We start from the raw sequence: 19185 nt of genomic DNA on the forward strand, positions 1-19185 counted from the left end.
TTGATAATCTTGATGACCTGCTCTTCACAAAGCTGTTTTGTGTGATGAAAAACTCACGTTTATTGGAATAAAAAATTCCGGCTATAATGACTGTTTGAATGTTATCCTCGAGTAATCATGTTCCATATAGCGATCTTGTTTGATTGATCGATAAAACTCGTGAATTCGGAAACACTTTAATAATGACTGTAAATAATTACTGTAATGAAACGAGTTGACCTCTTTTCATTCATTGAATAATTTCTTCTCAATGCAGGACTGCAAAATTGTCATAAATATTGCCCTCCGTTCAAGATAGTACGTATTGCCATTATTAGCTTAACGCAGAACAGGCGTCTACATTTTTTATCATGAGACTTGGCTTGTATCGTTCTTTAACCTCCATTTTCCATGAACATTGCCAGCTTACAATGGACCGCGACCTCATCATTCAATTAGAATTAAACATGTCTTTCAATGAACGGAAGTTTGCGAGCGTCTGAATATCGTAGTAGTTCAATAATGGCCATCTAAAGGAACCGGTTTATGATGATACAGACTCTGTCGTGTTGGTCTGGCACAGCTGCCCGTAACAATGTCATGAGAAAGCCCCGCCGTGGCACACGGAACTCGTGTGGCAACATATGCTAAGAGGGGCCAGGTAAACTAGAAATGGGCAAGAAACTCAAGCTATCTTCACAGACTCTTGATTTGGCGTGGCTTATCTCGCTCACATGAAGTGTAGTATCTTCGTCCCTCGGTAGTTTTCCTCTATAGCTGCTTCCATCAATTTTATCTTAATTTAGTTTGTTGTCCCGCCTTAGGAGATTGTTATTTCGTGAAGTGTTTGCTCTTATACTTGTTTATGACAATCTTCTCATATCTCGTTGTTCTAATCTCAAGCTGTGTTTTTTCGTTAGTTTTCTCGTTATCAAAGAAGCATACAAATATTGCTCGGCTTTTAACACTCGTTTCTTAAAGATGGGAATGTACATTTCTCTTCTCACTGTCGTGTCATCTCGTTTTTGATGCGTAGTTTAATGTCTACGAAGCAATTGTTATTTTTACAAGCCGCAGTGTTACAGGGGAAGAGTACATCGCCTTTAGTTTCAGCCTGGTTCGCTGCGCTGAGAGCGATGCTCACTCACCGTGTGCTACCTAGCGTCCTTATGTCCCGTTGGTCCACATCCTTCTCACAGCAGTCACTTTTTAATCATGCAAACAGCGCACAACGGTCATGTCCTCTTTGTAATCATGCAAACAGCGCACAACAGTCATGTCCTCTTTGTAATCATGCAAACAGCGCACAACATGCAGTCATGTCCTTTTGGCAATCCTACATACAGCGGACAACAGCCTTGTCCTTTTAGTAATCATGCAAACAGCACACCATGTACAGTCTTGTTCTCTTCGTAATCATGCAAACAACGCACAACAGTCGTGTTCTCTTCGAAATCATGCAAACAGCGCACAACAGTCTTGTTCTCTTGGTAATCATGCAAAAAAGAAATGCACAATTGTCTTGTTCTCATTCTGGGGCCGTTAGCACCGCTTATCAGGGGTAATATAAAGAGCGAACTTTTTACAGGCCCTCGGCTATCTCATTCCTTATGTCCTGATAAAGCTGCCAGGCCCTTCATGGTAACTCTCAGTTTTTTTCTGCATGGATGCTCCCAAAATTGCAGCTCGAGCTTTGTAAGCTATACAATATCTATGTGATCTAATGCCCTACGTCGAAGATCATACTGGATAAAGAAAGACATTTTGGTGTTGTATTTTTCAATTATTACTCTTAAATTTCTGAAATGTTAGAATGCCGAATTATCGGAGTGTCACGATATCACAATAAACTTGTACACTAGATCTTGAATTCCAAGTTGTTACCAATGATAAAATCAATGCCAAGTACCACTTTTTTATAATTTCCTTATATTAATAAGTTTATATTATTATATTTTTTATATTATTCCTTACTAGATTATTTAGATAATCTATTTGTAATTCGCCAATGGAGTCTATTATCATCTGCAGTGTAATTAAACAGTAGTGAATGTTTTAATTACGGCTGAGTAAGCTTAATAGAAAATCCAGACACATTTTAACGTACGTACAGCATCAGTGACAGCCTCGTCTCATATGAGCTGTTATTCGAGATTGCCTGCGGTTGGTCGTGCTCTTGATTTGATTTTGATCTTCAAACATTGCCACCATTGTTGTGTTAGTCGTGCTAGTATTGCGTTATATCTGTAGTCTTTGAAAACGCCTCCACTTTGTGTTTAACTTCGTTTTGGTTTTTTTCTGAAATCGATTGATTAAACTAGTATGAGTTCTCTTAGACATGTCTGGTTTACTTTATTGTTCAGGTATCATTTCTTGATCATATTAGTATTTCTGGTTTATTTTTACTGGGATGATTACTCAAATTTGTATCCTAATGGCGATAGTTTTTTCTTCTTAGAATATGGTCATCAGCTTTATCTCATTGACTGGTTGCGATTGTGGCAGAGCTATTTCGCGATTTTGTTAGATATTTTTCCCCGCAAAATTTCGTCATTGATCCCGCAATTATTGATCTAAACTTTTGCAAATTGAACGTTAATAATTAAGTACTTGATTTTCAATAATTCAAAAATTAAAATTCCAAATAAATTCGCAATAAATTCATTTAGAACGCAAACATTCCTCATGTAAAGTTCAAACTATTTAATTACTAGATCGCGCTGCTTGCTCCAAATATTTTAAGTTCGATAAAGTCGCTCGCGTCGCAATGTGCTTGTTATGCAGTGTATACTCAGCTAACGCTTGCGTATTTTTAGTTGTTTACAAACCTTGTGCGGATGCTCGGATAAATTGTTATGGTGAGTTGCCCAGTCGAAACTCAATTTTTTCTCCGTCGCTGTTTTTTTTACATTCTTCTTAATTTTCAGCTAACTCTAGGCCGGCCTCAGCCAACGTACCCTATGTTGTTCTGTCAGTCGAGCAAATCGCACTGAATGGGAAGATAAAAGCTGTTATCCAAAATAAGTCGTTCAATTTAATATACAATGTTTTAATAAAATGCATTCATGCATTATTGTTAATAATATGTATTTTTTTCAGGTATGGCTACAATACAAGCGTGTAAGATCAAAGAAACAAGCTGCAGCTCTACATATGTGAGTATTTATCTGGCTGCGAATATTTTTTCTACAATAATAACTAGATTGTATAACTAAATTATACATCATTGCCGAAGTTGTTATTTTGGATCCACCGAGTGCGTAATTGGTTCCTTTATCAACGTTTCGTATTATTTAATATCACGTGAGTCATTCCACGTACAAAGCTCTAATTAAACAAACATTTGCTATTTAATTGGTAATGAGTGCAAGTTACGTATTGTTGTCGCGGGTTCACTTCTTGGCATTAGTCACGACGCTCTAGATAGCACAGCTCACGTGTTCTGACTTCATTGTGGAGCCATCAGTGAGTTTGGCAAGCTAGACTTCCTGTTTATGCGAGCCTTCTTTACTGCTCTCTTCTCGCTCCAAGTGTATATACTCGTTTGTCGTCTGCTCGATGGTATTTTAATCGTATGTTCAAAGTGCCACTACCGTGTACTTTTTATTATGCTTTCAGACGCTTAGCAACAGGCCTGTATATATACCTGTGCGGATAAATTGAATTTATCTTGCTTTAATATCAATATTTCTTGAGAAAGTTACATCTTGATGCGTCGATTAATTATTTCCTGTATACGATAACCGTTTAAACCACACTAAATCATGTTGCATTTACCCATACATGAGCTTCATTCTCCAATTGGCATTCTCGATCACTATGCTGATACTGGTTTATTATTCTCTAACGTCACTATTGAATCTCTAAACAGAACACGATTTCCCAGACGATGTTTCATTTATGCATGCCTGTTTTACCTCGTTGGAAGAGAGTCCAGCAACTCCACAGTAATCGATCCCGCAGTAACCTGGTCATTGCTATACTACCAATCAAAGGATCGGTTTGCTGTTGCACAAGCCTGACCTTGATATGCAAGACCTCCGTAATGTAAACTCGTTAAATCTAACTCAAGTGTTGCCGTCCAACTGTGTGAGTTATGCCCAAATAAAAATTAAGGGTGGAGCACCGATGATTATAGGTGGCGATAGTAGATTATAGGTGGCGTAACGGTGGGTGGCCAGATTTGCCGAAAATCGACAATAAAACACCAATAAATCGAAAGAGTGGCGAGTATAGGTGGGAGCCATCGATGAATCATCGATGATTTATAGGGTCTGAAACATCTATGGCTCATTGCAGACAAATCTCTTGTGAGCCACCGATAACCGTTTGCCCAAACTGCACAGTGCACGAAGGTATTTGCCACTGTAATTTATCCAACGTAGAGAGGTGTTTTTGGGTTGCAGGTCATTCGAGATTAAGACGAAACCATGACCTGTGCTTGGCGTTCTGACGTTCGTTCGGCGTTCTGAGACGAAACGTTCGGTGTGCTTAGCATTTAAGATTAAGTTCTGTTAAGAAAATTTAGCGCAAATTTAGCGTGAATTCAGTAGGTACGAGTAAAACTGACAGATAGAAGCAAGGTGTTCACAAATTTTCCAAACCAAAGTGAAGCCACTGGGCACGTATCACACTGCTTCTGATATAACTTATACAGTCCGATAATTATTTCGATTTTAAGTCTAAATTTATACTAGAGTGGTCCTGGTATCTTTTGGACGCAAAAGATTGAAGATTATGCAAGAGAAAAATAGTGACACGAAGTGGAGCAGGTAATTCACGCCTGAAATTTCAAAATAATCGAGTGATATCTATTCTTATATCACGCAAGAATGTTCTTGATAAAATATTTCGAATCAAACCGCTGTCAAAATTGGTGTAATGTTCACATTATGAAACATCGATGCTTATTAAGCATTTTTCCGTAGCCTTTACTCTGAGCGGAACCATCGTTCGTTACGAATAAACGGAGGTTGTTTCAGTGGCTGTTTATTTGAATGTAGCAGCATATTCAAATAAAATTGTTGATGGAACCATCTAATCTTCACGGTGGTAACACTAACTTCTGTCATTCGATGAAATTAATACTTGCAATACTTCAGTCAAATATTTTGAAATTACTATAGTGCCTAGTCCTCTCCTATAGCTCAACGGTAGAGGCTCTGCTTCGCGTGTGGGAGACCGGAGTTCGAATCCTGCAGGCAGGGAGTTTCTTCAACTCGATTTCTCACGAGGTATGTGTATGGTGCTCTGAAAATTTGTTCCTGCTACATGTCTGACTATGTTACTTGTACTATAATGGTAGATTACATACGCAGCCCTTAGGATGGTGATTGTGTGGAACTATGTCAGTAAATACATACGCATCGGATCAGAAACTAAATTTTAAGTTTTTATCGACTTCGTTTTAAAAGTGGCCACGCCTGGCTCATCAATGTGCCACTGGTGCCAATGGGTTGTTATTGGCGGAAAGAGAGCTTTACGTTTAGGGGGGCCATAGGCAGGTTATAGGTATGGTAAAGGTGGTGCACGCCACCCTTAATTCACTGTATAAATCAAAGCTGCTCCACCTATGGCGTCCGCCTATAGCCATCATAAAAACATAGGTGCTCCACTCTTAATTTTTATTTGGGTGGGAGCGCCGTACTTATCTAAATTTATTCTTTTTCTATGGTTTGCTCAGAGTGGCGCAATTCAAACCTAGAGAGAATTGGATATTAATGTTTGAACAGAAAAATAATGTGCGTATTAATCCGCAATACATTTCCGTTATGTATCTATAGAGTTATGTAGACTTCTATACGTAATTGGTGCTTTCAGGAGAAATTTCGCATTCCAAAATCGAAACGAAAATAATTTTACTGATCATTATTTTCAATTCACTATCATATATACTCTACACACTAGTATGTTGGATTCTTGTCTCGTAATTTTTTCATTATTTTCTAGCTACTTTCTCATTATTATATTACGGTATTTACAAGTTTCTTCGGTGTAGACGCGACATCTGGCGTCTCCGGAATATCTGTTCAGGGCTCTCAATATGCCTGCATTTAGTTCCGGGAACAAAAGCAATTCACTTTATGCTTAGGGAGCACGCGCTTGTGTAATTGCTCGACATTAGTGCTATCTAAAATGCTGAACAAACTAGTGCTTTTTGTGGCTCACAATCCTTAGTCTCACTCTGACCAATTTTAAATTTATGAATTGTTTTAGTGTGGCATCGTTGACTCAATTGCATTTTACTTTTAAAGAATATTGCCCGTGCTGCTTAGCGGACATGCGTGGGATGTGCATAAGATAATTGAATCACCGGACCTCTAACAAGTACAGATGTCGATGATGAGTTGCATCTCTGAACAAGAACAAATTATGCTGTCTAAAATACTTAAAATTATAATTGTCTTGATCGTACTGGGAATCTAAATTTTGTTAATATCCTGCGCACCTTTAACCTGTATCTTTTTGCTCCTCAATGATTTTAAATTTTTAGCCATTTACTATTCATATTTTGTACGTTGTTGCTGATTTCCATTTTATTTTATTCGTTTCATACGGACACTTGAATCTCGTGTATTACGCGTGAAAAATTATTACTTAAATTTAAAAGACAATAATATGCACTGCCTCCTACTTTTGTTGGTTCGCCTAATGGAGAAGCTCTTATGCTGTTTGATCTGTTGCTGACATCAACGACTTTAACAGATGTAGTTCAAAAATATTATTATCGAGTGTATGCATTGGAATGGTGGAACCAAAGTGGTATTGGTGGATTCGCTTTAATTTATTACTCCTATCATGCAATAGAGCGCGTTGTTGTATCTACTGCTCAGTCGATCACATCTAACTAAATCAATAGAAATTAAGATGCTTTCCATCCTTGAGTTTGTATACTTATTTTTGTGCATGAAAGTTTGAATCGTCAATGCATGGTGTTGCGTTGTGTTGGGTAATATGGTGTAGCAAGAAGCTATATCTACAAATAAAGCGCGATTATGCTCCTGGACCCTTGAACTTAGATATTCTTAGTGCGATGCTGGGAAGTTCTTTCAGTTCGGCAATCTTTTTTATATGCTTCTAGAGGATGCGAGTCGCATCTGAGTCGGTCCTGCGTCATCAAACAACTAACCTACAGCTTCAATTTGTTCCGTGAACATCTCGGGTTCTAAATGAATGTTCAAGTTTGCTATTTCTCTGTACGCACTTTCATTTTGTTTTTTGTCGGTAAAAACTCATTTACCATTTCATTATAATTGTATGTGCAAAATTATACGGCAAAATTTGATGGTTTTTATATTCTAGCATGCTGATGCTTAATTAATTGATATAGCTTAAAACTTTACACTAACATCCTGAATAATTACTTTGGTGAATTACTCCTCCTTGCGTACCACGGCGCCATAAACTTTCTGAGAGTTCCGGTGCGACAGGAAGGCAAAGTTCTTTAACTTTTCTGGTATAATTGTTAGCCTGTTAGGTTTGATTTTTTCGTGTCGGTTTTCCATTATCAATATTAAAAAATACCCACATATTTCCTATGAAAACAATCCATATTAAATAAATTATTGTTACCTCGTCCATCCTGTTCAATCAATTATCTCAATCAATTATGAAACCTAATTAAATATTAATATAAAGTATTCGTGTTCTTTTTTCGGGGTTCCTTGTTCAAAAAACTTTATACATGTGCGTTTTCTCATGCACCAACTTGGTCGTGCTTAATGCGTGCGTTGAATTGAAAACCTTAATGGAGAGAACAGTTTATGATTGTCGTGTAACATTGCCAAGTTATTACGAACAGAGATGGAGGGGTGAGCATAACTTCCTTTAAAGCTGAAGTGTCGTTCAAACTTCCCTCGATCGCCTGCCATCCCATGAATAACTACCCAGTTAAAATTTTGAGCCGAGACCGGCGCCGGGTTTAGCCGGGCTGGTCGCGCATTAGCAGGATAGAGCCGTGAAACAATAACCGGCCATCTATCCCTAAAACTGCGCTGCGCCATGGCTGATATAGAGACAAAATTCTAGCAGCTCGGCAGGGCCGGAACTCTGCGCTGTTTTAGCGCTGGTACTTGGGATTGCCCGGCAGGGAGCTGTGCAAAGCAGCTAGCAGGCCGTGTATGGGGGGGTTTTGAGAGAGGGAGGAGGGGTAGGGGTTGGAAACAGTGACGAGAGAATGAACTTCATCCTCCATCTAGTTCATTCGCATACGGCTCTGCAGCCGGCGACGGCCTGCTCTATTCCCTGCCCTAAATTTTAACTGGGTAACCAACCAAGCTTCGACTCGTGCATTTTCATCCACGTCACTGCTGTTTTATTCCCATTAGTCTCTGCTATAATTGTGATATGCTTTGTAGTAATGCTATTTTTGCTTGTTTTTGTGTCTTGCTTCGATAACATTGGTGTAAATGTCTAATATTCTAGTTATCGATAAATTGGTTTTTTCTCCCTAATGATGCTTAGAAAAATGTTTAAGAGATCGAGTGACTGTCGATCAGTGTTACATTCGGATTGCTTTTCTAAATTCACCCATAATCCAAAGCTTAACTTGAGTTTTTATTTAATTATATAAATATCGGTCCTGCTTGCGTCATTAACGTCTTGGTACTTCGGAGTCGAAAACGTTAATATCTTTCGCGTAAAATGCTGAACGTTTCTCATGCTAAAAATCGTTTATGAATTGCATCCGCAGAGAGTATAGAATGGTGTGCAAGTACCCCGTTCAAAATACAAATACAAGATTTATTATTTTCATCAATATACTACTTATTAACGAGATTTTAATTTCTGATCATAACATGTATAGAACGTAGTGTATATCTATCCATCGCGATCTATCGCATATACGGAGCAACGATGTGCGCGCTGTCGAGCAGTGTCCCGACTTGTCAGCTTTAAGCTGCGCAATCCAAACTCTCCGTGGGTGGGGGGAACTCTTGCAACTTTCACAGACTTCTATACGTGACTTTGGTAGTTTATTTTGACTTCAAACTTCCTGGCAAACTTCAACTGAACAAAGCTGGCGCAATATTTTATGACTTTTATCTTTCGTGGTTTTGTGTCCGCTGCTACCACTGCATGCGACTTTTTTATCGGATGATATAATCAGCTTCAGAAAAAGATTATTTTGCTGTTGAAACACCGTCTTCATAATTACTTTAAGATACTCAATGTCTAGTACGAATGCTAATAATGTTAGAACATTCACTGCTTTCGAGAGCGCAATTGGCACGCTAATGTGATTGAGTTGGGACTAACTCCGAGATTTGTGATTAATTTTTGAAATTTCCGCTCACTTTTTTTTAGATTGGTTTTATCGATTGAAAACCTTTTAGTATTTCTATCGTTGTAAACCATTTAAATTTCTTAATTCATAATTCAATGGAAAATGTGTAATGATTACCATGCTTCCAGTTACTCTCTCCCACCGAATTTAGAGGTGTTCATTTGATTTTAAATGCAAAAATCGTTGCAGTATAAGGCACATATATGAATCACTAGGTTGTGCGTGGCTCCTTGATGGCTGAATATGACTCACCTGCGAGCTAGTTTAAATTTATTTTAATAACTAATATAGTGCCATGAATTAATTCGATAGAGCAGCTGTCTCTCTATAGCTGTTGCTGCTGCATCTGCTGCAAGAAGAGATCAATAGTTGGGCGCGAGGAGGCGGTAGTTCTGCATGCCACTGCCTCTTGCCTGCAACGTCGCTCCCTGAACATCCCCATCTCAACATTATTTCTAGTATTCAATGGCTTCATCTCTTAAAACCATAGAATAAGGGTTTTTCGGGATTTTAAAGCCAAACCCATGGTTTTAAATGTACCCGAAAAACCATTTTACTCGCACACTGCCTCTTGCCTGCAACGTCGCTCCCTGAACATCCCCATCTGAAAATTATTTCTATTATTCAGTGGCTTCATCTTTTAAAACCACAGAATAATGTTATTTTTTGGGGTTTTACAGCCAAACCCATGGTTTGAAAAAGATAGAATAAGGGTTTTTTGGGGTTTTAAAGCCAAACCCATGGTTTGAAAAACATAGAATAATGGTTTTTTGGGGTTTTAAAGCCAAACCCATGGTTTGAAAACCATAGAATAAGGGTTTTTCGGGGTTGTAAAGCCAAACCCATGGTTTGAAAACCATAGAATAAGGGTTTTTTGGGGTTTTAAAGCCAAACCCATGGTTTTAAATGTACCCGAAAAATCATTTTACTCACACACAAGAGGCTGTATAAATTTTAAGAACGTCTATTTAATGATCTGAATGTTGCTTATCCAAGTCACGATTTAGTTATTTAATTAGTCTCGTAATTATAAGTTTTATCATTAATCGTAGTTCTCACCTAATGCAGGAGGCTTTTAAATTATTTGCTTCTTGCTCAACCTTCACTTACTGACAAGCTTTGGAGTCATAAAGGCTTCTAGATCGATTGCTCATGTCCGAGGTTGTTCCGAGAAGAAACTTTCATGTTCGTACCGTTGTTCTACTTGTCCAGTGTTCCTTTGTGCATCTTGTTTGTACTCATTTCATAATTAATCCGTGAAGTGCATGTAAATCATGTTATCTGTACGGTTGACAACACTTCGTTACATGTTTAGAATTAATGCTTCTTAGAGATGAGCTTGAGTGTACGTGCCGTGTACGGTAACCTTGAATGTGCACGAATGATAGCTATTATGTTTTTTTTCTGTCAAAAGCAAACCATTAATTGAATTCTATCATTCATTGATGGTATTCACATCTCTAAACTTGGCTCAATTTTGTGTTGCAAGAAGTTGGAAGAAGTTAGTCTTGCTTTGCACGTGAGCTGTGGAGAGCATCGTTGCAGCTTAAGTGATAGTGCCTCGTCTAAACCCCAATGGTTATTTTATAAACGAATACTATGTATTATGAGTGAATATAAATGTTCGCTCTCATTACTGTACATGGGAACCGTCGCTCGATACCGTTCATAGGCGTCGTGGTTTTTACTTTTTGGGTAAATGAACTTCTACATTTTTACATACATGGACCATTTTTTTCTAGTTTCCTTTGTGCGTCATATGTCAGTGGGTGGAATTGGAAATAGAATTAACAAAGTTTGCTTGAGGACTTTCTTCTAGTCATGAGGTACCTTGATTAAATGAAATTTTGAAATGGACTAATGGTAAATGAACGCATTCAAGAACAAGAGAACGAGAGGAAGAGCCAGCCGGCAGCACAGCAGCAACCAGCTACAGCAGCAGCTACGGTTCGCCGCCAGCACAGCAGCCAGTTAAGCATGAGCCACGCGAGCGTAGGTAGGGGCGAGATGGCGCTGCTCTTCACCGTTGTTGCTCTAGCTGCTTAGTTCTGTTACGGAGCTCACTGTGATACAATGCATGCAGTTTTGTGCTCTCCACTCAGTCCACTGTGCATCAGTGTCCGCTTGAATTGGTGTTATATCAAAACCCTTGGTGTTCGTTTATCATCTTAGTGATTGTTACAGGTAATCTTAAGTAAATTTGTGCGATGAATTGAAGCAATAGTTCATAAATTTTTGTTGACATTTTGTGTGGCTAAAAGGCAAATTTTCGGCACCTAACTTACTTTAGGGTAAACTGAGTTTACGCGATTGCTTTGAGCGAACAAGAGAATTAAGGCGTTTTTGTGAGCTATTTTATCTAGGCTTCTAGAGTTTGTGTGAGTGTAAATTGTGATAAGAAGAAATCTTTGAGGCCTCTCTAGTAAGTGTTCTACTTTTACAGATATCGCTTAGAGCATCGAAGAGTCAGTGGGCTCTCAAGTATTACATATGATAAGTGTTCGTACTTGACTCAAGCAGACAAAAGTTACTGACTATTAGCTTCCTTATACAGTTATTGTTAGGGAAGAACGAAATTCTGTCCACGGTTCAGGAAAGTGGTAGTCATAATTATTTTGAATATTTTATAGATAATTACTTGTGTGGTTAATGAGAAATAGTTTTGGCTGTAACTTGAAGGAATAATTCTCCAACACAAAGGAGTTTGATCAACATCAACTTCAGCTCAAAAGCAACATCAGCTTCACTTCAGTCGGCCTTATTCCTGTAAGTCGAGTATCTGGTGTTAGCCTATATTCCAGATTTAGGCTAAGAGTAATTTTGGGTTGGAATTTAAAATCATTTTATTCGATTTCAACAGGACAATTCAAAACAGAAGTTTAGGGAACTAGATTATCCGCCTATGTGGTATAGGTTGAGTAATTGTGGGGGAAATTCTTAGTTTTAGTGGAACTTACAAGTTCCAATGTCTTTTCGGTAAAAGTTTTAATGTCTTTTCGGTAAGTTTCTTGTAATTATTTTTCGGGCATCAATGGCTTAAATTGCACTCTTTTCGCACGTACCTACAACTGCCGCTATCTCTGACGTGAGATTTATTTAAATTGTATGTGAGCTTATTAATGTTAGGGATTTTTTCTCTCTTGCTATTTATTATTATTCGATTATGAAGGCCGTCCTCTGCTTGTACACAATGCTGCGGCCGCGGTTAGGAGCGGTTGTCGCTCCCGCCATAGCCAACGGCAAATGCTGCCGGCTGCTGTCATGTCTTCCGAAACCACTGCGATTTAGCACTTAACTTTCGTTTGTATGTAATGAGGTAAATGCAGTCTAAAAGTGCGGGTTTCATATTCATTATATGACATTTAATGTCGAATAATTGGGTTGTCATTATTTATATGAGAATTTTTGAATTAATTTTAGTTACAAAATGGTTTCGTTCTGATCATTTACTGCCAGGTAGCAAAACTGTACGAATTCAGTGCTGAATCCTGTTGCTTCCAAGTATCGGTTTACTAAATTCATCATTTAATCTCATTCTACGTGTTAAATTTTTTCATGCATTTTTTAAAAAGCTGTTTAATTTTTTACTGATGTAACTTCGAACGTAAGTTTTATGGGAGTTGGCCTGGCGACTCGCAATTGTTATCCTGGTTCACCATGCAGGCTTTGTCATTGCGTTCATTCTTACTCACCCCCTCTACTTCTGCTTTCTTTCCCTCTCCTTTATTCCGTGGTCCATTTAAACTCTCGGGTCCTGTTACCTGCATCAAGCGTTACAATGGAAGTCTCCCAGCATTATGCTAGGAATTTGTAAGCGTAATTTCATCAATATGTGTACCGGCTCTCGGCAGGCCATTCACCCGTATTCTATCCTCATAAATTATTACAAGGCTTGGGGAATGCGTGGGAAGACTTGTTTATGATGTAACTTCTCATGGTAATGAATGATCTCAATCTTGCAATATATCAATTTTATGAAACCATGGAAATTTTCAAACTGCCGTCGGGGTCTTCGTAAAATTTATTATTTGCACACAACTGCTGTCGGGGTCTTCGTAAAATTTATTGTTCACACAATGTAAAAAATATAGAAAAAGTGCTCTTTGCTTAGCTCTCATTGTTTATTTCATTAGTTACTGATGTATTCATTGATTTTAACGTATTGTGTTATTTATTTTACAACAAATTTTCCGATTTTTTGCTGCTCGTTGCGTGTTTACAATTCTCATGAATGTTTACCTTATTAAACCTTGACTGCACGAGCTTACGTAGTCTTCCTTCTGACATTGCATGATGAGTCAGCGTTTTCCACCTTTCTAATTATTCGATCAAGTATTCGCATACTTGTTGGAAATCTTGGATCTGCGGTTGATGCTGACCAAGCAGCAACAGCAAACCGTAACGTGTCGACTCGGTTGTTTGTCTTAACTTGTTTGTCTTATCAGGCCTCAGTTTGTAATCGATCGTCATTTTAATCTTTCAAGATTCTGAAGTTCAGCTTGTCTTTTTCTGTGTTTCTTCTTTATATTGCTTGGAAATTCTGACTCAGCGGTTAGTCAAAATGTTTTCAATATTCCTCGATGTTAAAATCTCTGTTAGGTTGCATTTTTCCCCGGATGATACTCCAATACAAATTAGTTGGCTTTTACTTACCAAAGCACCGTTATTATAGTCAGATGGGGTAAGACAGGACCGAAATCACTAACAAGCATGTAGCATCTATACCATGAATAAATAAAAAACCCTAAACCTATCACAAGGTGTAGTTATGCAATGGGCTTCTAAGCTACAACAAAAAATTCATTATTTGCAGAACAGGGTTGAAACAAACACTGAAATGACTGGCAATGATTGCTCTAACATATTCTTTCATCAAATTAAATTCAGTGCAGTTAGAATGCACGCCATGGGCCGGTCCTTTCTTACCCCATGAAGGCAGCGATCCTGTCTTACCCCATTTGACTATATGTCTTTGAATTATTTCCGTGTCTTATTTTAGCCTGATGTTGAAGACTACATTGTATCCTAGTCATCAAGTTGGTAGTTATAATATTGGTACGCACCATGCAATAAAGACTTTCATTTAGATGGTCAATACACTGTGTAATGATGCATCATAATTCTATCAGCACTAAACTACCTTTGAATGACTCTCAGTGCTTTCAGATAGCTAATGCTCGAAAATGTCATGACAACCTGCGTCAACACTATAGGGTATTTGGATATAATTTAGAATTTCGGACAGGTTATTTTGGTGTTTCGATTACATAGGGTGAAAATTAAAATTTAATATCTACTTCTGATCTGAAACGTAAATGCAAAAAATAAGTTAACCAATATTTAGAACCTACTATGTGTATTTTTCCAGTTCTTGGAAGACTTGTCGTGCTACGCGAATCAGGGCTCAGGGTTACCTGGTGTGTGTGTGTGCCCTGGGCAAGCCCCGAGGCATGGCAGCACTTTGCCTAGGGCGCAAACCAACAGTTTTCTCCAAGTTTAGGGTTAACGCCTGCCAACTGTGCCATAGTTTTCGAGTCAACCCTGTTTATCACTTGCTGCTATAAGTTGTTGAGTCGTGCTATAAATTTTGAATTCAATTTCTATTTTCCTATTAGTGAAAAATCGACAGCGTTCCGTTATTTGCAGGATCGTCAATTATCGAGTAAATGAGGTTTGTGTTAATGCGTTGCGTTGGACGTATCGTGTTCGTAGCATGGAGTTAACGGCAGCACCTGGGGGTGTGAACGCAAGTATCCTGTGACGGTGAGCAGCTGTTATGCTCTAAACAACTGCCTCCGGTGTGTGGCCTACATATACTCTGTCGGCCCGCTTCTCAGCATCTGCTGCTACTTACCTTACAAAATTTCACTTTTATCATCGATGCTTAAACGAGACGCTATTACTCTGGTGCAAATGATTACGATTCTGTTAAGTATCTCTTACATATCTTTGTGGAATTTATTAGGAGGTCAGAACAAATTTAAAGTTGTACAAAACACCCAGGAAAAGTTGAGGTTGCATTAGATTAGCAGTTTCTAGAAATTATTTGCATAGTTGAACTTGCATTCGTAACCATTCCTTGCATTCTCGGTATATACCTATTTGTCATGGAATGGAACTGTTACGTACAAACTCAGTATATTATCGTTTGAGGCGATTTGTGGAGTTCTTTCTTATCAAATGATGATGGCAAATAGAGTTTCTATTTGTTAATTTCTTGATTCAATGTCGTCCGCAATGAGTTTGTACTCTTGCCTGCCATTCTACTGAGGAGCAAGCTTGGATGATACTGTGACTTCATCACAAAAAAAGAGTGTGGATAAGAAAAGGAAATAACGTCTTGGAAAAAAGCGTCTCACGCTTGCTGCTCGTTGACCGCAAAAACAGCTCGCAACGCTGTCGACCGCGTTCATAACGGCAGCGTCGTTTCCACTGTTCCCTTATAATGTCTTGGTAGGAATAAAGCCGTAGCCGTTGTTATGGCTGCTAGCGCCGAACGAATAACGTTATGTGCGCTGTTAAGGTATCGTTCTTCGGGAGGAAATGCGGCTAACCGCAACCAAACCTGAGCTCTGGGGCGATACAATTGACTACAGTTTCCTGCACTCTCGTTTCTTGCTATTTTCCTGCAATTGGTCAAATGCTGGGTATTTAACTTCACTTAATTGTTGCCTGCAGAGAATTTGTTTCAATTATTTTTTTTTCAAGTTTAGTTGTTAAATCACAGCGGAGATTTGGAATTAGGTGCAGTGCATGCTACTCAAGACAGCAAACAATAAATAACATCCTTGCTGAATGCTACGCCAATAAGTTTATGACTGTTTTTTATTTATTTATAATGCAGGGTAATTTCTGAACATGAATAATTATTTCGTAAGGTAACTGTATTTTTGCTATGTTTTCTTGGCAATAAGACTAGTTTGAGTGATCAAACTCTAAAACTAAAAATTGTTTCCTAAATTATTTTATTGCTCTCTGCTCGGATTTTTCAAGCTCCTTTATTATTCTTCATTCCTTCTGACCACTTTTTGTCTTTTTATGAAAAGGCGTTTCTTTGTGTTTCCATACCTGTGCATTGTTTCAGCTCTGCAGGTCAATTCGTGAGAAAGAAATTTCACGCTTATTATCTTATGAGCCGAAGGGACCAATTCGTTCTTTAATCCCCTGAGATATTCCTCCGGAAAGTTCCATCTTATTTCAATATTCTTTCATTTGGGCGTTCACATGTTAAGTCGTGTTTCTTTGGCGTTCAGTTGCTTAGGTCGTGTTGATGAGCGCCCTGGCAGATGTAACCCATCAGTAAAAAGTGTCCATTGTAGCCTTCGAGTTAAGAATTATGGTGGAGGGCGCATTGGGTAATATCCTCTTCCTTCATCGCATTCCCGTGCTGCTCCATCTTCTGCTCGTCCTTGTGGTCTTTAGACTTGCTCTTTGTGTTACTATCAGTCCTTTTAAAGGTTTTGTAGCAAGCTTACGTCAAGGCACGTTGAATAGTTATGATTATATACCCATATTAATGTAGTGATTTTTATGATATTTCGAATAAAAATAGTTTGAGTCATCTCTCTGATTGACTTTTTATTATTTGTTTTATCTTATAAAATAGGTAATGTTTGTCTAAAATCTTTTGTGGGCTTGGTGAAAATTTGACAACTCACAACTCCACCAATTGTAGAATGGACTCTTTTCATTTATTATTTTGTATTCATAATGGAGTAACCTTTGACTAGCGAATGAGAATAACTCAAGATAAATTATTTATTGGTTCGTTGGCTGGAATCTCGCTCGATAATGATTCTATTATTGAGAAATGGCGTGACCTTTAACTTGGTGAGGATCAGCTCATTTGCCATGGACTTCTAAAGTTTCGCTTAAATTTTTTATTATTTTGCCTTCCATGTGTTACGTAATTACTTCGACCTCGATCTGTTGATCTTTAAACCGAAATAAGTTTCAGTGATATAGTCCTTTATTTGCCGCCACTCCTCAAGCATATCAAACTTATTATTTTGCCTTCCATGTGTTACGTAATTACCTCGATCTTTTGATCTTTAAACCGAAATAAGTTTCAGTGATATAGTTAGTCCTTTATTTGCCGCCACTCCTCAAGCATATCAAACTTTTTAAATTTGCAAGCATTGAGTGGACTAGGCAGAATTTAGCTGACTCAAATTAAATTATTTAATAAAAAAGGATACTTTTCGAAAACTAATAGAAAATAAGTATGTTTACTAATCATTCTCTGTAATTACACAAAAATTACATCATATAATTTTACCACATTCCCAAATTAATGTCATTGTCTTCGTGATTCTCACTCATGTCAACCAATAATAAATTCTACCATGACTACAATAATGATCTTTTTATATTAACTTGAATTCACCATTGAACACATCAATTCATACTGACTTCTTTTCATAATTTTGCATGACTTTGGCCAGTTCTTCGCAGCAAAAAGCATTGAATTCAGACAACGGTTTATTTTTCAAACTTTTGTACTGCTACTACTTTATTTGAAGTATAGTATATTTATGATACGAGTCTCTAATAATTTCTCTAAAAATATTTTATGGCAATTGTACTGCTGCGATAAATATTTTATTTAGCCCTACATTGCTGCAGTCAAACGATACAGTTAGCATTGCGACATGATTCATGCGAGTGTTGTGAGTTAATGAGAAAATGCGCTAAAAACGCCAAAAAATTCAATTTTTCTCAATTTTTGCGTCTTATCTCTGGTATTAATGGATGTTAGTAACTGGCCGCTCGGTGTGCCCTGTGTGAGCAGTAAGCACTCTACGTACTTTCCTCAAGGACAAATGAATCAAGTGTGGGGCTGCTCATGTTTGTGCTTTGAAGGCGTCTGAGAAGCCTTTTTTGTGCATTGCCTTGGAGCGTATACAGTATACACGCCACGGCAACATAAAGGGGCCTTGTGCGTGCTCTCAGAACTTAGCTGCTCCCTCCCTCGGCAATATATATAAGCTCTTTCAATCTCGATTCTTTTGGATGCCAATGGAAATAATTCTCATGCTAATTGAAACTGCGCTCCAGTGGAAATGTAACCCTGGAAACCGATCAAACTGAGAAACGGTAATAAGAAGGCATTTTTTCTGTGATCAATGACAGAATGTGCTCAAGATCGTCTAGTATTTAATTTATTCTCACTATTATTCTCACCTACTACCTCAACTTACTTAATTTGTTCATCATAATCAGCAGCCATCAATAACCATCGCCTGCGCTAAAGCCTGTTTTTCCAAGCTATGAATAATGCTGAAGCGACTCGCGCCTAATTTCATTGTTAATTTATGAATTCTTCTATGTTGGCTATCGAATAAAATCGAATTTAATTGGGACTGGTTAATTCGATATTTGTAACGGACACTTGTGTGCAATGTTTTATCTGATAAAAAATTGTCACATAGAGATAAATTTTCAATTTTTCACTGAACTGCTACTGGATAATTAAATTTATTGCTGGTTTTCATAGTTAATAGTAAATTCGTATCAACTCTAAAAATATTGAAAAAATATTTTTTCAATATTGAAATATTGAAAAAAAAATATCAGCTCTAAATATTGAAAAAAGTTGAGTTATAAAAGCTTTGCTTTTCAGGAAACTATTATAATGGTCGGAGTCTCAACTGCGCCGCTGAATGTTGCATGCTCCTGTATTTGTGTTCCTCTTCATATTGATGCCACTGCCTGTCTCTGTGCTCCTTTTTTACAGGCCTGTTTGTTGTATTTTTACGAAAAATAACGGGCAGTGAAATTGTATACCTTTCTTTCACTTGATCGTTTCTACGAACAACACTTATTTTTAGATATACATAAATACTGTTTAACTGATATTATGAAGCCAACTATTCATGTGAAATTAATTTGATCGTGAATCAGAAGATTCATTTTTTTCC

General features: G+C 37.8%; 1 protein-coding gene across 1 annotated transcript in view; it reads left to right on the forward strand.

The window, feature by feature from the left end:
- LOC108672465 (probable JmjC domain-containing histone demethylation protein 2C) overlaps window positions 1-19185 on the forward strand; it is a 133368-nt gene that overhangs the window by 58313 nt on the left and 55870 nt on the right. The window lies entirely within an intron of this gene.

Source organism: Hyalella azteca, unplaced genomic scaffold, assembly GCF_000764305.2.
Source record: "Hyalella azteca isolate HAZT.00-mixed unplaced genomic scaffold, Hazt_2.0.2 contig7236, whole genome shotgun sequence".
In the NCBI taxonomy this organism is placed as follows: Eukaryota; Metazoa; Arthropoda; class Malacostraca; order Amphipoda; family Hyalellidae; genus Hyalella; species Hyalella azteca.